The 20,599-nt window shown below is 39.5% G+C and overlaps 1 protein-coding gene across 2 annotated transcripts in view; it reads left to right on the top strand.

The window, feature by feature from the left end:
• The window catches only part of LOC124612269 (OCIA domain-containing protein 1), a 52,244-nt gene extending 32,401 nt beyond the window's left edge, over positions 1 to 19,843 (top strand). For both annotated transcript variants that reach the window (XR_006979519.1, XM_047140364.1), the window contains exon 7: positions 17,552 to 19,843. The gene's annotated coding sequence lies outside the window, so the exon portion shown is untranslated. The remainder of the gene's footprint in view (positions 1 to 17,551) is intronic.
• The last annotated feature ends 756 nt before the right edge of the window (positions 19,844 to 20,599 follow it).

Genomic DNA, 20,599 nt, shown 5'->3' on the forward strand with positions numbered 1-20,599 from the left:
ATTCGAACAGTCAGCCTTGGAGAAAGCAGATAAGAAACCATCTCGCTGGTATCGGTATGTAGACGATACATTTGTGGTCTGGCCACATGGTAGAGAAGCCTTAGACGAATTTTTTGATTACCTTAATAATATAAATCCAAGAATCCAGTTTACCATGGAGAGAGAAAATGATAACAAAATACCGTTTTTGGATGTTTTAGTTATGAGACAGACGGATGGAAGCTTGAAACAACAGATTTTTAGAAAAATAACGCACACAGACAGATACTTACATAAAAACTCTAACCACCATCCAAAACAAAAAAGAGGTGTGATTACAAGTCTCGTTGACAGAGCCAGACGGATTTGCACACCAGAGTATCTAGACGACGAATTAAAACATCTGAAGCACGCTTTTGAGAAAAATGGCTACTCAAAGAAAGAAGTAAGCAGAATTCTGCACCCAAACAACAAAAAGGTTAAGGACAAGTGCGAAAAACGATGGAAGAATACAGTCTCTCTCCCTTTTATAAAGAAAGTAACGGATCAGATTGGAAAGATTTTAAGTAAACATGATATTAGACCTGTTTTTAGACCAACGAAGAAAATTTGTCATGTTCTTCGGTCTGTAAAAGATAAACGCGCTCCTCTATCAGCCAGTGGCGTATATAAAATTCCGTGTACATGTGGTAAAGTTTATGTTGGAACAACAAAAAGAAGCGTAAATACACGGTTAAAAGAACACAGAAGTCTTTGCCGATTAGGAAAAACAGATAAATCGGCTGTAGCAGAACACGCTTTTCAGCCAGGAAATCATCAAGTGAAGTTTTCAGAAACAAAAATTTTATCTACGACGACGAACTATTACCCACGGCTTTGCAGAGAAGCAATTGAAATATATAAACATAGGGATAATTTTAATCGGAAAGAAGATACCATGAAACTTAGTGATATTTGGACAGTAGCACTACAGAATTGCTAGACAGTTTTATCCGTGACAAGATTACGATCGATAGTTAAGTTTTATCTCTGACAAAGGTTATCTCTGCATATCACGTGTAACTCTGGTCACGCCCACTTTCTACGATACATAAGTCGCTCTCAGACGTCCGACCCGTCAGTCGGCAAGACTCACCGGAGGAGAAACACCCCTCTGAAGATGTCCAGCGAAGCACTGGACGAAACGTTAGGAGCTGAAGAGTTTCGTGGACCACGACCTTACATCCCGCAAGGTTTACCAGAAGATATTTTCATTATTACTTTCCACTATGCAACTAACAATTGCTATGGTAATATCACTCTCTTGAGTACATCCAAATGTCTACATGCATACTGTAGGAACTGAGAGAAAAAACCAGAAAAACAACTACCACTCTTCAGTTGTTCATTAAGCCAATGATGGTGCATCATTTACTCCAAGGCTTTCGGGTTCAGGCACTTTCTGCATCATGGCACAAATGACTCCCAGATGACCAGTGGTTATAATACCATTTCTACTGGTCCCCTTCTTGCAGGCTTCACCACTACACCACATTCACTGCATAGAAGAAAGGAAAGCACATAGTTTCCCTTTCCCACTATATTTATCCTTATTCAGTTTACTCACGAGCATCTCTTGTCGACAGCTTTCCAGTGGTGTGTTGGGATGTTTACAAATATCCCGAAACAGTATAAGACATAGAAGAATTTACATTGCATAATACAGAACAAAAGGTTTGATTACTGATTTGTGGTGCTGTTTTCGTGCATGACAATGTGTGGTCACATACTGCACGTGTAACAACTATTGTACTTGTAAGAATATTATGAGAAGGAAGGTTGCCACTCACCATATAGCAGAGATGCCAAGTTGCAGATAGGCACAACAAAGATTCTCACAATTACAGCTTTTGGCCATTATGGCCTTTGTCAGCAACAGCAACAACAACAACAACAACAACACACACACACACACACACACACACACACACACTTGTGAACACGAACACAAATTCAACTTACACATATGAGTGCAATCTCAGGCTGTACTTCATTCATTTTACTGGGAACATTTCTGTCACGCTCCTTACAGTGTGGACCTAGTTGCATCAGACTTCCATTTGTTTCAAACAATCCAGTTGGAAGAACATCCACAACTGAGCATGAGCATTATAGCGGAGGTTGAAAATACCACTTCAGTTGTAAGTTACTTTATTATAACACAACCGGTTTTGGACTGTTATAAGCCTATCCTCAGGTGTCGTACTGGAAATAGCAAAAGACAGGAGATAATTTTCACATGCCGCAACACACAAACAAAACACATTTTTTTTTTCCTAAAAAGTCTTAAAAACTTTTAAAAAACATTTTGAAACCGCCAGTTGGGCTAGGTGCTGTGAAACCAATATCAATGTGCAGGTGGCACCAGACAGTAGTAGGGAATATATACTAATGGTATCATGACACGCTGTGCTGTGGTCCCCGAGCACTGCGTGTACCAGGCGCAGTGTGCTGCCTATGAACACATATCAGGGAGTAGCGGATGCGAATGAGGAGGCAAATTGGTAAACCAGAGTGGCAAAAGTGCTCCCATCATTGACAGAGAGAACAACGCAGGACCACTAGCCCGGCCGTTCACAATTTGAATTTATTGGTTTACATTTAAAATGAAGGAAAAAAAAACAAAAAAAAATTACATAAAAGACACACGATATAAGTTAAAAGTGCTTTATACATAGTAAAGAAGCGTATTGAACAGGTCGGTCCAGAACTGTGGTAAAACACAGTTTTTTGTGTTTTGTATGTGTTGCAGCATGTGAAAATTATTTCCCGTCTTTTGCTATTTCCAGTACGACACCTGAGGATGTGCTTATAACAGTCCAAAACCAGTCACATGAAAATAAAGTAACATGCAACTGAAGTGGCATTTTCAACCTCTGTTCCATTTGTTTTCTCATCTCAGGAAATTTTTTGCTGGCCAGCCTTTGTTAGTGATGATGAGATCTAGGTAAACATCCAAAACTGGTTTCAGTCACAGGTGGCCAAATGCCGTGAAGCGGGTATGTTGCAGTTAGTGCCAGGATGTGATGCCTTAATTTTCAATGTGAATATGTTGAAAAGTAGTTTAAAATCTGTAGGTTTTTCTGTAATAAAATACAAATGAAAACAAACTGCTGATATTTGTTAGTTACATTCTAGATCACCTTTGCAGTTTTACCAAGTTTTGGATATAGTTTAAGTGTAATGTCTGATAGTTGGAGGCCTTGAGGAAAATTAAATTTCCACCAGCTGACTACCATAATCTTTCACAAAAACCATGTGGGTGTAAATTCTGTTCACATCGTCACATCCCAACACAGGTTCTATCACTGATTTTGGATGAAAGTGTGGCCTTTATGGCGTAATCACGATGTCACTACAGTGTGGTCTGAGATCTGCTAAGTTAACTTTAACAGAGTGAGAGGGGGAAGATCTCCTCGGATAAGACTGTCAGATCGGTGTCAAATGTTGTATGTCAGTAGACTATCAACCGAAACACCAATTTAGTTTGTGCTGTATGCTGTCATGTAGTAGAAGGTGCGTAAACGGTAATTAAAAGTAACAACGGAACTATGGAGCACAGGAAAAGCATATCTCTGAGTCTTTTTTTTTTTTGTAGATTTCTAATGGGTGAGTTTGTAGAGTGTGTGGTTGTCATACCAAGGGTCCCATGTTCAATCCCCACTGATGATAATTTTCTTTTATCTGATAAGGCATGAAACTGTTGTATAGAAGAACATTTTCCTGACTTGTAAAAGGACTTTGTGGAGTTCGTTGCAACTTTCTTGTGACAGTCTGTTTTCACTTTGTTAGTTGAAAGTAGCAAACATATAGAGTACATTTGTGTAGATAGGTGTGGTGTTCTGTTGCACATGTCCATCAGAACTCCACACCTATCTATACAAATGTACGGTCTGCTATTTTCAACTAATGAAGTGAAAGCAGACTGCTAAAAGAACATTGCTGCCACCTCCGAAAAGTCCTTTTACAAGTCACAAAAATGTTCTCCTGACTGTCTTGGCCCTCGCACTGACCATTTTCAGGTACTCTTGTGAAACTTTTTTCCTTAGAGATGTCATCTCCCCCCACCCTCATGCCCTGTTCACCGTTCCCCAACTCTTCCAAAGGTCTTCATAAAGATTCTTCCAGAAGGTTCTCAAACATTCCTGCTGGTGCTTGAGGGTGCTGTTTTCGCATAGCCATTAAGGCATCACTGCTTCTCAGCATGGTGTGAGCAAGTGGATACCATTTGGAGTGCTGGCCCACTCTCTGATGTCCATGTGACATCATGCCTTGTGTGTTGTTCTTAGTAAAATTTGTCTCCTTTCCTCACAGCTATGTGACTACTTGCATTAATAAAATTTTATAACTGTGACAACATCCTTGTTTTAAGCTTTGTATGAAACTTTTAGCAGAGTTAATAGTCTGTATTTATGGCATTTAAAACAGATGCTTACAGTATCTAGAAGCAACTTTCCAAATAGAACAGTTAGTAATTACAGGTAATGGAAAGAAAGTTTTACGTTCTTTATATTTCCATTTCTTGATTACAAAAATTGAGTATTCTTTTATTTACATTTTTTGTGTTCAGTAATGCTGACTTCACAATGATTACTTCATTTGAGTAAGACATAGTTCTTGTGCAGCATTTGCCAAGTAAGTTGTGTTTATGTGCTCAACCGTGCAAAATGATCAGAATGTATCTAGTTTCGTAACAAGAGTTATGTATAAAGCACTTTTGCAGACATATTCACAGCATCATAAGCCACATTATGTTCGTGTGTTGTATCTAGTATTATACAGGAACAATATTATGGGAATGATAGATTGCTGCTCACATAAAGATGTTGAGTAGCAGATAGGGCCATCTGCAACTCAACATCTCTGCTATATGGTGAGTAGCAATCTATCCTTTTGTTCCATCTTGTATTTTCCATTGTTTGCTTATACAGAAGCAGTTTGTCTTGCATTTTGTAGTTTGGGGAAGCTTACTGAGGCACCGAAGAACTTGCTTTCTTGTGAGCTTCGTACAGTGAAAATTCTGTATAATACTTCTGAGGCATCACGGATTCTGAGCACGGTATAGGGGAAACCACTACACTGAGGTAGCAGAATGCTTGAGATACCTCCTAATATTGTGTCAGCCCTCCATTTGTCTGCCTTAGTCTAGCAGCTTGACGTGGCATGGACTCGGCAAGTCATTGGAAGCCCCTGCAAAAATGAGTCACGCTGCTGGTTTAGCCATTCATAATTGTGTAAGTGTTGCCTGTGCAGGTTTTTGTGCAAGAAATGACCTCTCGGTTATATCCCATAAATGATTGATGGGCTTAATGTCAAGCGATCAGGGTGGCCAAATCATTCACTGGCATTGTCCAGAATGTTCTTCAAACCAATCATGAGCAATCGTGTCCTGGTGACACGGTGGATTATCATCCATAAAAATTCCATTGTGGTTGGGAACATGAAGTCCATGAATGGCTGCAAATGATCTCTAAGTAGCCGAACATAACCATTTCCAGTCAGACATTGGTTCAGTTGGACCAGGGACCCATTCCATTTCTTGTAAACACAGCTCACACCACTATCAAGCCACCACTAGTTTGCACAGTGTCTTGTTGAAAGTTTGGGTTCATGGCTTTACCATAAGCTCTTACCAAGTGAAATTGGGGCTCATCTTTGCAGACCACAGTTTTCCAGTAGTCTAGGAGCCAATGTAAATGTTCACAAGTCCAGGAGAGATGCTACAGGTCAGTTGTCTGCTGCCACAGCTCACACTGTCCTAATGGACGTGTTTGTTGTACATCCCACATTGATTTCTGCTGTTATTTCACCCAGTGTTGTCTGTCTGTTTGCACTGAAAACTCAACACAAACACTAAGTGTGAAGGACATCAACCACTGTGTTGTCTGTGATGAGAGGGAATGCCTGAAATTTGGTGTTCTCGGCTCACTCTTGACACTGTGAGTCTCAGAATATTGAATTCCCTAACAATTTCCAAAACAAAATGTCCCATGTTGCTAGCTCCAACTACAATTGCACGTTCAGATTCTGTTAATTCCTGTTGTACAGCCCTAATCATGTCGGAAATCCTCTCACATGAATCATTTGAGTACAAATGACAACCAACTTGTGTATGCAGTACTACTGCCTTCTGTATTTATGTGTATCACTATCCCATGATTTTTGCCTCCTCACTGTCTAAAGAGGACTTCCAGTTGACAATAATCAAATTTTACCGAAGACATCTTACAGCAAAATACAACTGTAGTCAAATTATCATGAAAATCTTTGAATTGATGCAACTCGAGCATGGCAATCCTAGTATTTTCTTTTAAGTATTCAAGCAAGCAGTTTGCTTCCTGTTTTTTCGGTATATTATTGGAATCATTTCTAGCTTCAAATGAGAAGGTTGTGTTATGGTTCATCTACATCTACATACATACTCCGCTAGCCACCAAGTGGTGTGGTGGAGGGCACTATTTGCGCCAAAGTCATATTTCCACCCCTCTGTGCCATACGAATCGCGCAAAGGAAAACCGACTATCTGAACGCCTCATTATGAGTGTGTGTCCTCAAGTTATGGCTCGTCAGCAAGCTTCTGAGTGTTTTGAATTCTTCAGATGCCTGTGTATGTGGGCACAGGGTCATCTTCTGTGTCACTATTACATTTGTTTTTACTTCAGTTTTCCATGCGTCTCTCAACAATGAATGCAATAGGCTGTACTTACATGGAGTGGTAGAAATATGTTTGAAACACCTTGGGTTTTTAGGCATTTTGATGGCCAAAGGTTTTAGTATCTTGCAACTATCAGCATTCATGCACAATAAAACGATAAGGCGCTCCTTGCTTTTTTTTTACTGTCACATCAGTTTTCACCATCGAAAGTAGAAGTCTTGTCTGGCATTAAATTAAAGAGTATGCCTGTTTCATCAGCATTAAAAATGTTGCGTAATTCATAGCCGGTTGTGAGATTGAGGAGAGTCTGCCTCTATCAATGAGGTACAGTGTATGCTGGTCTACACTTTCGCTCTCCCCTTATTCTGCTTTATACACAGCACTGTGCCACTCTCAAAATTTATCATTCCAAGCATTGAGTGGTGGTGATGTTTGGTTTGTGGGGAGCTCAGCTGCGCAGGCAACAGCGCCCGTACAAAGTCCCGATTTTTACACACACACACACACACACACACACACACAGTCCCAGTCCCAGTTTTTACACAGTCCAATCTGTTCACTGTCACGGATGTGGTGATGATGATGATGATGATGATGACCACGAAATAATGAGGACCACACAAACACCCAGTCCCTAGGCAGAGAAAATCCCCATCCCAGCTTGGAATCGAACCCGGGACCCCGTGATCCAGAGGCAGCAACACTAGCTACTAGACCACGAGCTGCAGACATTCCAACATTGAAAGCCTTGAAACTTTCAACCCCTAACCACAAAGCTACTTGTAGATCCATTTCCTTTAAAGTTGTTCAGTTTATGGGAATATTTGTGACATGAGCTTGTTGAAGCCCAATTATTAAAACTGCTCTGTTTCGTCATAGGTTTCATCCGCAATTTTCACATACTTCAGCTGCTTCTATTACGTATGATTAGGTTTTCAGTACAGTGGTGAGTAGAAGGGGCCAGTTCCAGTTCCTCAGCTAGCTCCGTCCAACTCATGAGGATTGGACTCTAATAATTAAAACTTTTTCTTCAGTAGAAATCTTTTTCCGCTTCTCTGCCATTCACTGAAAAGTCTTCAAAACCTTGATACTGGTGATCTACACTTCTCTACATTTCACTGCCTTCTGCTATATCCACTGTTGTTTTTGCTACAGCTCATTAACATTTTCTTATGTTAAAAACAATAAAATGGCACCAACAAGACAGATAGCAAACACAATGTGCATTACATCTCAGGTGACTTGATTGCTGACCCTGTCATGTGATGTGACTCAAGCCAGCATGACCTTTCAGAGCACATGTAAACCCACAGAAGGGAAAATGAAGCGTCTACATGCATTTCCTTAAATGTTATAAAAAAGGGAAATAATTGATTAGGGTTCCAGAAATAAGACAAACATAGGAGCATTACATGGACAGAATCATTGTCTAGAGGAAACGTAGTACAGAGAAAAATTTAGCAATGGGTGTATGGATTGGTGTTCAGGACTGGAAAATATGGGCATAATATAGAGGAATTGTGAGGGGGGGGGGGGGGGGGGGGAGAGATATTATAAACAGGTTTCACTGTACGTGGAACGATGAAGAGACAGCATACCATTCGGTCACAATTTTTTTTAAGTACAGTGAAACACCAGTTTTACATTTTCGTGTTGTACAGACTTTAAAAATGCTAAATAGAGAAGAATTAACAATTGAGGAAAATGTTAAAACCTCAAAATGTGAGAAAAAATATGTAATTAGTGCATTTGATTAAAAATAGTAATCCTCTCCAATACGTTGTAAAAAATCTGTATAAGGAAGGAAATTAAATGTACAATGCGATGCTTATACAATAATTTGTGGTAGTGAATTTCATCACAGATGTGTAACAACAAGCAAAAGCTCATCAAAAAATTGAAATTGATATTTGGGGGAAGGTAATTGAGCTATTATCCAACATGCTACATTCACAAATTATATGTGAAAACATGCTGTTTTGAGAGAGTTTTCCTTTGTGCTCATAGAGAAAAAAAGCAAAAAATGATGAACATGGTGAATTAAACCGAAAATGTCACAGCAGTCAAGTTGTTAAACAATAAGCAAAAATGTGGATATCTGCTTAATTACAAACTTCGTCACCATTGCTATTATTGTTTAACGTGTTTCTTACAAGCCAAACTTCATATGCTTACCACCATTAAAGTGCTACTTTAGGCTCGATGAGAGAAACAGAGACATGAAAAAATGAGCTTACTCCCTCAATTGACTTTACAAGCTTATTAGGAAGCAGCACAGTCAATTTCTGTATACTTTGTAAAATGTAAATTTAAAAGAAAGCTAAAGTGCTACAATTTTACTTCATGCCTTCTATCTATGCTACCAATCTTTGCAATCTACAGTGTGTATTGAAAACTGTGTGTGTGATTACTGTACGTAGTTGCTGCACCTGTACAATGTCATATTTGAACACAAAAGTTTTTAAAATGTGCTATCGCAAAACCCTTGTTCTGTTTCTGTGTGACACCTCTGCCATAGCACATGATCTGCACAAAAGTGTATTATCAGTACTTCACAAGCTTCTTTAATCCGTATCTGCACTCCCATTGTTGAAGAGCCACTCCTCTCCACACATCCAGCAGGCGAGCTCATTTTAGTAAATATCTAGAATAGCACCAGTGTCATACTTACTTGCTTCGTGCAGGAATGTTGTCAGCACTGCTGTGAGGTGTGATGGAAGCAAAAGAAGGTGGGTCAGCTGTTTGTGTAGGGCAGCCAATGAGAGAGCAGCAGGAAGATGACATGTTTCAAAGTAATACATTTGGAAGGAAGGGCAAACATTGCTGTAAATGACGGTTATTAATTTGATTGTTCCTTGTGTGAGCCACAGCTGTTTAAACTGTGCTATTATTTTAAACTGAGGGCTGTGTCTCAAGCATTCATATATTATTAAAAAAAATAAAAAATAAATAAATAAATAAATTTAAAAAAAGGTGAACTATTTCTCTGTAATGTGTTGCTACACAGTCACTCTGCACACTGAGTTAACAGATCAATGTTTTTTGAGTGAATCATGGGTGGAGGCAGGTGGATCAGTGTTTTTAATTAAATCATGGGAGACAGTAGGTGGATCCATGTTTTTTAATTAAATCATGGGAGGACGTCAGTGGATCAGTGTTTATTAATGTATCGAATGCACGACTACTATGAATAAACATTGAGCCACCTTCCTTCTCCCATGATACAATTAAAAAACACTGATCCACTTACAGTATACTCACACAGATCGATTCTGTACCACCCCCTCATTTGATACATTTTTGTTTTTCTGCAATTAATCCACAAGACATGCACCAACATCAGTCCACTTTATACACTCGCTGCCATAATCACAAAATATTTTTCTAGAAACTCACTAATATACCAAAAAATGACAAAGAAGTCAATGGTTTCAATTTCGGTACTACATTGCCCCTCTCCTCGCCTCTCATTGGCTATACAAAATTGTTGCACTGCCAATCTATGAGCAATCAGATAGTCACCACTATGACTGCCGGTAGCCCTTATCTAGACTTACTCATTTTGTGTGTGTTGTGTGGCGTGGTGGCTGTGTTGGCTGATGTAACAGGTCGCCAGCCAATAAGAGCAATATCAGTCTGGAAATGGCCAATGTTTCCTTGATTCTGATGGCACGTTTTCTTCAAGACTTGTGGTTTTAATTTAAAAGGTTGATGATTGATATTATGCTGAATACAGTACATTAGAAATAAGCACAAAAGAATTTGGCTGAATTATAAGTGGCACAAGAAAAGGTGGGGGCTGGGCCCTTTCATCACATGTTGGCTCGATCCAGAACATCGACTGCCCTGTTTTTCCACTGCTGCTGCAACCTAGCAGTAGTTGTATTATATTTGCATGATGAAGCTAAATGTTGCAAATTGTGTTGGCAATACCGATCATGGATTAGGTTAGTATTTACTCCCTGATGTCTCCTAAATCTGCAACGGCCTAAAACATTCCCTTAATTTTGGCACCTGCGGTGCAAACTGCCTTTCTTTTGTTGCACTTATAACTTGTTCAATCACATCAAATGTCTGTAGGAAGACAACAGGATGAAGTCTCGTGGGATGTTGAGCATCGTAGAATTGATGTAAACCTTACGAGGAAGAAATGTAAAATCGCAAAATTTTTAGCATTGATCTTATAGATTATTCACAGGGGCTATGAATTTATGGTGCAGAATTGTGAAGAACGTAAAATCAGAGAATATAAAATCGAAGTTCAAATTTAATAATATATTTGCTGCTACTAATCATGATTTTTGTTTAATTTGTATCTTGGTCGACATTTTTCTTGGAAATACTTCCGATAAAGTAGTGACAGGACACAACAATATCATCTGATGGCCATTTTTGATGTGTGCGTTTTTTTTGCCAGTTTTGGAGTAATTTTTTAATGATTTATTTTTCCAAGTTTGTTCTCTATTTTTTCCTCGTGCCATAGTTTTCAGTGTAATGTTGAAAATGAAATGATACCTATCAGTTGTATTTTTTGCACATTATTGCTGTGTCCTTCAGTCAGTATAGGAATTGGTATACCAGGTATTGGTGCTGTTTTCAGTTATTTCTAACACACAGTCCAATTTCCAGTCAAAAACCTGTTACTTACCTGGCGAATTTTCTCATGCAAAGTTCTTATACGCATTAGATATTCATTCAGGAATTCAGCAGAGCACAACCATAATGCACTGTTTTCAGCTTTACAAATAGAATATTTGCTTTTTCAAGAACTTCAGTCAGCCTTTTTCCAAAATGATCTTTCCTTTCTTCTATTAACAGTTTTTAAGTTTTCAACGATTGAAGATGGCTGCTGTTGGGAAGCAAGAAGCAATATTTAGATGTGAACACAGTGTTTTTCAACATTACCTTCTTGTCTTATTCAGTTTGACCAAGGCAAAACCAGCAGAACACAGTTCTTACTTCTATAGCATATAAACCATAACTAGAAAATTGCTCAGCTCTTTTATGTGCGTTAATAGCGATGTGATACCACACTAGGTAATGCTATAAATACAACCTCTGACAAAGTTCAGTGAATAGTTCTGTAACATGAGCGTAGATGAACTATGAACTACAGTTACCTTACTCTCCTTTGAAATAGTCACCTCCCAGAACTGTGCACCTCTGAGCTCCGTGATACATGTCCTGGGAACTTTGCATGAAGTCTTCCTTTGGGATGGTGTTCAGAAGCTGTGTCATGTGTTGTTGTGTGTCAGGAATATCGTCAAATCTCTTCCCTTTCAAAGCGAGTTTGAGTCGAGGGAATATTAGGAAGCCTGGAGGATTGAGATCTGGTGAGTATGGTGGATGGTGGTGCACACCCCCTTTTTTGCCAGGAACTGTTTGACGATATTGAAGGGGTGAAGGTTGTTATGAACAAGAAACCAGGAACCTTGTTGTGTGTACTGGGGTCATACCCTGCGTAGATGTTACATGAAATGGTTCATAATTTCAACGTACTGTGCAGCATTCGTTGTCGTTCCCTCAGGTAAAAATTCCTTTTGGATAATGCCGTGACTATTGAAAGAGCTGTGATGAGCATCGTTTTGATGCATGATTTTTTGGCTCTTACCTTTTTCCGATGAGGTGATGTTGGAGAACACAATTCCATGCTTTGCCGTTTCATTTCAGGGTTGCACTGGAGACACCAGGTTTCATCCTCAGTGACAATTGTAACACTCCGGTTTAATCTACTGACTTATCCCGCTCGATCGGAATCTGATAGCAGCCCAAAACAGATATTAGTTAATGTGACCGTGTACCTAATGGGGCTGGCAATCGGATTGGACTGCTACGGAGTTGTTACATTCCATTTTGTCCTTTTCAAATGCTGTAATAATGAAATGTCTGGTGCCAAGAAGAACGACAACACAGCTTCATTAATCAATGACCTATATTCATCACAAAAACACAAAGTAAGGAGACAGCCACTGCCTTCGCCGTACAAAATTAATAACGGCTAATCTCAGCACAGGCCTCCTTGTTATTCATTATCGTCACACGCAAATTTTAATCACTGTATCCAACACTGCAATCCAACACTGCAATCCAAATAATGCCGGCACGGTAGACGCGAAAATACAAATATCGGCACTGAAATATCACTGAATCACACTAGTAATTGCACTTGTTCACTTTCCCGTATATTTCTAACACAAAGGGGTTAAACCACGGCGATGGCCACTCCCTTTGTCGGTACGGTCTTGCATTCCAGCAACAGACCTCCACCTGGCTCGGCCCACAGCACGTACCACACTACTCAACACTCGCTCTCGCTCTCGCAACGCGACACACACTATCGATTGTTGGTCCTGTCGACCTGTGCTGTCGCAAAACTTATAGTAAGGGCCTACGGACCCCTTACACAATACAGTTCAAGAAATTGGTTGTCACATCCACTGCTTTGACAGAATCCTTGAAGCCTCTGAACATGCCTGCTTTTGGTCGTCTGTCCAGTGATGGGGCAGAAGACAACACGTTTTCCTCTTTCCTAACTCCTGGATAAGGACTTGTCACATGGATTCATGGTTCATCTGCAGTTCATTTGCTATTATGCGCACAGATAATCAATGGGTGTTCGTGATTAATGTCCTCACTTTCTCAATGTGTTTGTCGCTGACGGTGGTCGCCGTCATCCACTACGGGGATCGTTGGAAACCCTTTCCCAGCTTCATCGAAAACGGCCAGACCCCTCGTTCACACACATCGTGGACAGTGCTTGATCCCCATAAACACGTACCAGCTTTACATGCATTTCTTTCAGTGTCTTGCCAATCTTAGCACAAAACTTTAAATTGATCCTTTGCTCGTTCATTGTCCTGTTCTCAGTTGAGAACCAATGCACTAAACAAGCACTTCATCCAACAGGTCTAACGCGGAACACAAACGATGCTCAGTGGAAACTACGGTGAGGGCATGTTGTCAACACCGGCCGCTACGCAGTTGCAGCGTTGCGAGTTGCCACTGTTGCCTGATCGATCGTTCCGACTTCATTCACCGAACTTTATTATCAGAGGTTGTAGAACCAAACTTAACTACCCACATTACTTCATTCTATGATGGTAGGTCCCCCATTTCAGAGAGGTACACTGCCATTTGTGGAATATATCTTGTACAGTCCCTTCACCCAGCTGTCAGTTGGCATAACACCATAGCATCACTTACAGCTGCACAACTGCACTAATAGGCTGTTGTATTCATGCACAGGTTCAGTAATTATTTTGCAAATGCATAGTTACACACATTCTCTTTCTGAATAGGTATTTGCCAGATGTGATAAAACCAGTAACTACACCCCACCCCCCCTCCACCTAACCTCTGATTCTTAACAATCAAACTTCAGCTGAAAGTGAACTGTTCACAAATTTCAATGTCTGTGACATCACATATCCTGAATTGTGTGTCATACAGTGATATAATTTTGCAGGTGCCTTCAGTGGATAGTGTTTGCAAAATGGGTTGTGACTAGAGCTGGTAGGAAAGAAATAATAAATTAAAATGTCTTTGCCTGATGCTGAAGTTTTACTGCATGATAGCAGAAATATAGCTAGGAATAATCTTAATAATCTTTTTTCTTTCATTGTTTTGCGGGGAGTGTCAATGAGAAAAAGTTTCAGAAAGGTTTGAAATTAAGTGTAGAATTTGTTGGACATTTCTAAGTGCTCTCATTCTTGAGTACTGGAATAATATAGTGTGGGTAATTTAAGCAATGCAAATTATACTGCTGCAATACATACACGCAGTTTCTAACTTTAATACTCGTCTTATTGTGTTAAACCTTTAACTTAAGATTTTTAAATTCAGTCAGTAATTTAATGAAATACTTAAAAATCAAAATTTTGTTGCCCCTGGAAGTCATTAAATAGGCAATCTGCAAATGTAACTGGATTAGCTTCTAGTAGTTTAGTATCAGGGATTGGTGCATAAGTTTATAGCATTTTTGTTTTGCATGTTAATATTGTGGTTGCTATGGGTTTGTTTATTGGTTGTTATTTTTTACATGTAGTTCACTGTTGGAGATAATGACTGGAGCTGTGGATGCTAGAAAATGAGAGTGCCAAGTGGAGAAATCAATATGTTTCCGACATACGCTTCTGTTTGATTTCAGTAGAGGGGTAACAGCAGCGGAAGCAGCCAGAAATATTTGTGCCCTGTATGGAGATAGTGCCATTGGACAGAGCATGCCAAGAAAATGGTTTTCTTGTTTTAAAGAGGATCATTTTGATCCTGATTCTCTAGGGTCAGAAACACCTTCGGGGTTTGGTGAATGTTGTTTAAATGAATTAATCCACAATGATCTTGGTCAGTGGACTCAAGAACAGGCAAAGATGATGAACTATGATGATTCCGTCACCATGTGACATTTGCATGCAGTGTGGAAGGATCAAAAACTGGGTGTGTGGATGCCAAATGCTCGAAGCCAAAATCACAAAAATCAGCAGCTGGCCATGTGTGCATCTCTTTTTGCTCATCATCAATTGGCTTGTGAGCAACACCAACCATTTCTATGCTATATCGTTACAGGTGTTATGAAAATGTAAGGAAAAGAAAGGAGTGTTGTGCCCAAACAAAACGGCAACTCTCCACAGAAAGACCTTTGCACAGTCACAGAAGATAATGTTATGCATCAGGTGGCACAGTGATAGTGTGGTATACTGGAAATTGCTTCCCTGAGGTGTAACCATCACTGCTGACATTTATTGTCAATGATTGAGGCATCTTGTGGACACGGTCCAAAAAAATTACCAGGAAGATTGCGTGAAGTGATGTTCACAATAATGCCCATCCTCATTCTGCTAGACTGACAAAAAACATGATACAGGAGTTGGATTGGGAAGTCATTTTGCACCAACCTTATTCTCGTGACCTTGCACCCTCAGATTTTCACCTTTTCCATACTCTGTTGAACAGCCTTCAAAGAACTTCCTTTATGGATGAAAATGTGCTCTGAATATGGCTTGACAAGTTTTTTGCTTCAAAACCACATGATTTCTACAATCACAGAATCAAAAAGCGTTCGTAGACTGTTGTAAATAGTGAAGGAGAATATATTATTGATGACTAAAGTCTCTGTTACGTGTATTTATTGTCTTTATTAAACTTGTGGAAGAATGCTATGAACTTGTACATCAACCCTATAATATAGATACCAGTATCTGTAAATATTTACACCTGCTAAAAGCCTCAGTAACCCACTTTTTACCGTGTGGATCGGTGTAGGACATGCAGCAAGTGAATCATTGAAGTCCTGGAAGGTACCAACGGCAATATGCAGTTGTGACAGACTCCAGTGTTGTGGCCAATTTTACTAGTTTTTTCGGTTGAGGATCACTTGCATGAACAGCATGATCGAGGTGATCCAACAGATTATTGATTGGGTTTCAATCTGGAGAGTTTGGTGGTCAGGGGAGTACACTAAAATCATCCTAAAATCTTCCAAACAAGCATGTACACTGTGAGCTATGTGACACATTGCATTGTGCTACTGGCAGATGCCATTGTGCTGAGGGAAAACAAAATGCGTGTAGGGGTAGACATATCCCACAAGGATGGAGGGATACATGTGTTGATCCATTGTGACTTCTATAATGCCATGAAAACATTTGCCAGACCAGTAACGCTACCTCCTCTGTCTTGGATGCTTTTGCCTTGAGATGTTGCATGCCATACATGCCAACATTCATCTGTCCAGTGGAACATAAAACATGATTCTTCTGAAAAGGCCATCTATCACCACAAAGTGAACATCCAGTTGCAGTATTGGCATGCCGATTCCTATCTTCATTGCTGATAAACAGTAGTCTGCATGGATGCTTGAACCAGCTGCCTGCTGTGGAGGCCCATATGCTGCAACAGTGTCCACTGAATTGTCATTGAGGAGGCATTGTCAGTAGTCTCATTGTCCATATGGGTGATCAGTTGCCCAACACTTACATGTGTATTCGCCAGTACCTGTGCCGCACCACAGTTGCTTCAACTCTGGTTTTGGGCAGTGCTGTTTTGCCATGAATGGTATACTTTAACCAAAGTGGCACAAGAACAATTTACAAACTTAGCCATTTCAGAAATGCTTCCACCTTTGGCCTGGAAACCAGTGATCATGCCCTTGGATGTCAGATAAATTGCTTCGTTTCTGCTTTATGACAATGACTGCAATGTTTTCCACACCCTCCTGGCATACTTTATATACCCTCTACTGCTAGTGTTGTCCCCTGCAGTCTACAAGTGCTTATTGCATGTTGACATTGAACATAGACAGTGGTCTCATTAATCTAACTGGACTGTGTATTAGGTTATTTTGAAGCACTAATTTATCGCAGATGTTACTTTTTGAGATTGCTGTAAATAAGTACACAAACTAGAGTCAGAATCGAAGTACCATAGATAAGATATATGTAAAAATTCGTCCCACTAACCAGATCAGCCAGTGTGCTTTCATTCTATACACTTAGAATGGCAAAATTGGTCCGTACGTGGGTCACCTTCCCATTCCTGGAATTTATGTACTAACCTCTCTGCTGTTTCAAGAAATTGGAAAAACTATGAAGACCACTTTGTGATTGTAGAAAGAAAAAAAGTAGTATTTTTTCATAGTCAGTGTTAAGAGCATTTTTATTCATGTAACTGATTTTAAGATATTAAATCTCATTTCCAATAATACAGTGTTATGTAGTAAAATGAACTGTACTTGTCTTATTTGACAAAATGTACAAATGTTTGTTGCAGTATTTTCTGTATTAAGATCTAATTGTTCTTGTGAGAGTGCAAGTGTTTACAAAAAAGAGGGAGGGAAATGACGTAATCTAGCTTATTTCAAATGTTTGTTTTCCTTATTTTCAGATTTGCTCCGTTGCGGTCTTCATGTGCAGATTTTTTAGATTGTCTTTTATGAGGTATTCGGCAATAAATTGTTTGGCTATTATTTTAGCAGAAAATATTTTCGAGTGATTATGTTATTATGATGAATATTTGCAATTGACCAACATATATGCTAATTTTCCAAAAAGTTGTTTCAAATATATTGATACAATTTTACCGCTGTTTACTCCAGTATTTGTTTATTGTCCAGCATACAGAAAAGAATGGTTTCAGCAAGAAGGTTTACCCTTTGAAACACGAAGTTTTTTGTTTGATGTTTTCAGATGTAATTCTCATTGTCTATTGGCTTTAAACTTTTATTTTTATACTTGAATCCTTATTGCTGTCAAAACAAATATGAACACCAGTTAAGCAAGTTTCAAAATGAAGTTGAGAGCAGTAAACCCTGCCTCCTAATGTGTGTTAACTATAATTAAATCTTGTGAAATTTGGCATATTGCTGTTTTTGTGTATCCTCCATGATTGGATGAAGAGAATAGCTGAAGTTGCAGTAAACTGTATATAATATATTTATTATTTTGTGCTTTATCCAAAGTGCAATCTTCAGATTTTGGTGAACTTATTGTATGCCTTTCAAATTGTTTTCGTGCTGCAGAGATTTCATTTTCTTAAAAATTGTCGAGTTTTGGGTTCGATGCTGTAATATGGCGACGTTACTCATTTTTCATTGATGAACAAGTAAGACTGCTCAAAACAAGGCCTGGCATAAGGTGAAGCACCTGGAAAACATGGTCAGATGTCAATGTAACTTTGTAAATGTACATGTACACACCATTGGTGAGTATGTAACTGATTAACATGGCAGTTCTCAGTGACAGGTAGAATTCACATCAGACTGCATTAGTGTTGTTCTTGTTTAGTGCTATTACCTGGCCCCATAGGATATGTAAAGTGCGGGAACATCATCAGATCTTGAGTGATCAGGATGATGTTGCATAATCATGTGTGAAAGTGTTATAAAGTACCTGACAGTGTTTGAAAGGGGCATCTTCTTGGGTCTCCATTTGGCTGGCTGATTGAATAGTGCAATATCCAGATTTGTAGAGCATTCGGTTATGACAGTGGCCTGGTGTTGGACTACAGGGGAACATGAGGGCAGGCACATTTGTCAACAAGAATCTGGTCAAGCATGAAATGAAATGAGTGTATGGCATCGTTGACCAGGAGGTCCCATCTGGGGAAGTTCATCCCCAAGTGCAAGTCTTATTTCAGTTGAAGCCATGTTGGGTGACTTGTGCACTGGTGATGAGGATGAAAAGATGATGACAAAACACAATGCCCAGTTCTCAAGTAGAGAAAATCTCCAACCTGGCCGGTAATTGAATCTGGGCCCATTTGCAGGGGAAGCGAGCATGTTACCACCCAGCTAAGCAGTCGGACTCCAGTCAAGCATGTCTGACCAGCACAAGGGTAAATCATTTCACCAAGTGCATCTTAACCCCTTAACATTTGTGTTTGTCATATGAGAAAAATCAATGGACTCTGCAACATTCTGTTCTTTCTGTACCATTGGACGGAGACTAGGAGCAGTCAGACTAGATTACCATCCCATGCTTAGGCTGCTGTTTACACTACGACACAAATGACTGCATTTGGATTGGTACTGTGACAGTGAAGTGCAACTGTTGATGGACAGTGTCACATTGTGTTCAGTAATGAATTGTGCGTGTACACTACCCCAGTGTACATCATTGCCAAGTATGGAGACAGCCTGGAAAAAGATCGCTTTCATCCAATGTTGGAGAGGCACAGAAGTATTACTCATCCATCCTGTTATGGGTTGCCATCAGTTATGTCTTCTGGTCACGGCTGCTAGTGATTGAGAGAACTGTGATGGCACAATGGTACGTAACTGATACCCTGCATCCTCGTGGTCATCTTTCATGTGACAGGATTGTGGTACCATTTTTCCACAGGACAACACTCATGTACATGTGGCACATGTCACTATGAACTGTCTGCATGATGTTAAGGTACTCCTGTGGCCAGCAAGTTCCCTGATGGAACAAGTGTGCACCAATGCAGACATCAATCTATCCAGTGCCAGTATCTAGGATAGTTACAACATTTGTGGGCCAGCTTGCCTCACAGTGGGATACAACTACTTTATGGCACCCTTCCCAACCAAATCAGTGCATGAATACCGGCCAGAGGGTGTGCAGTGTCATACTGATAAGTGGACTAACACTGCTGATTTATTTGTAAATTTGATTTGATTATGTAATTAGTGAAATAACATCACAGAACCTTCAACAAGTGAAGTTTCATTTTGTTTCCTCGTCCACTCCTGGGTACTTCACCTTCCTTATCAGGCAGTGTACAAAAGCTATAGGTGACCTACTTGGTAGCAGCAATGCGTCATCCACTCATCTGCCAGTGTAGAAAGTGTACATATATGTTGATGATGTACAAAACTTTTTTCAGAAATTGGAAATCCATTTCCTTGTGAGAGGTTTCATGTGAACTGTAGGAAGCAATTTCCTATAAGCTCGCTTGCCCCAAGGGTGACTTCAAATAGCTCTAGTGTTGCTGGGTATCAGTGTAGTATTGAAGGCAGTAACATCAAGTGAGACCTTACAGGAGGTTTTATATTAATTTCAAGTTCTAGTTTAGAGCAGGAAACTGCACACAGTGAGGCAGTGAACACTGCAAACATCTGTCTGTGCAAGAAAAAAAAATCATTTAAATATGCAAGATGAATCCAGTGTTTTTAGTTGTACTCCCAATGGCATCCAATAAATTGTTAAAAATGAAAGATAAAGCTCCAATTTTATGATGATTTTTTTCAGAGGGCATCACATTCACCATCGCCTGTAGAAATTATTTATTTTACAACTGCAATTTCAGTCCTTTTGGGCCATTGTCAACTGGCACTGCAAAAGCTAAAAGAAAACAAAAATGAAGCACAATGTATGTAACATCAAACAAATATGAAGCTCTGTACATCATGAAATGGTGTAAATTATGTTAACTGTTACCATTGTGAACATCTTGCACATAAATTGCTAC

The sequence above is a fragment of the Schistocerca americana genome, chromosome 4, assembly GCF_021461395.2.
Source record: "Schistocerca americana isolate TAMUIC-IGC-003095 chromosome 4, iqSchAmer2.1, whole genome shotgun sequence".
Lineage (NCBI taxonomy): Eukaryota > Metazoa > Arthropoda > Insecta > Orthoptera > Acrididae > Schistocerca > Schistocerca americana.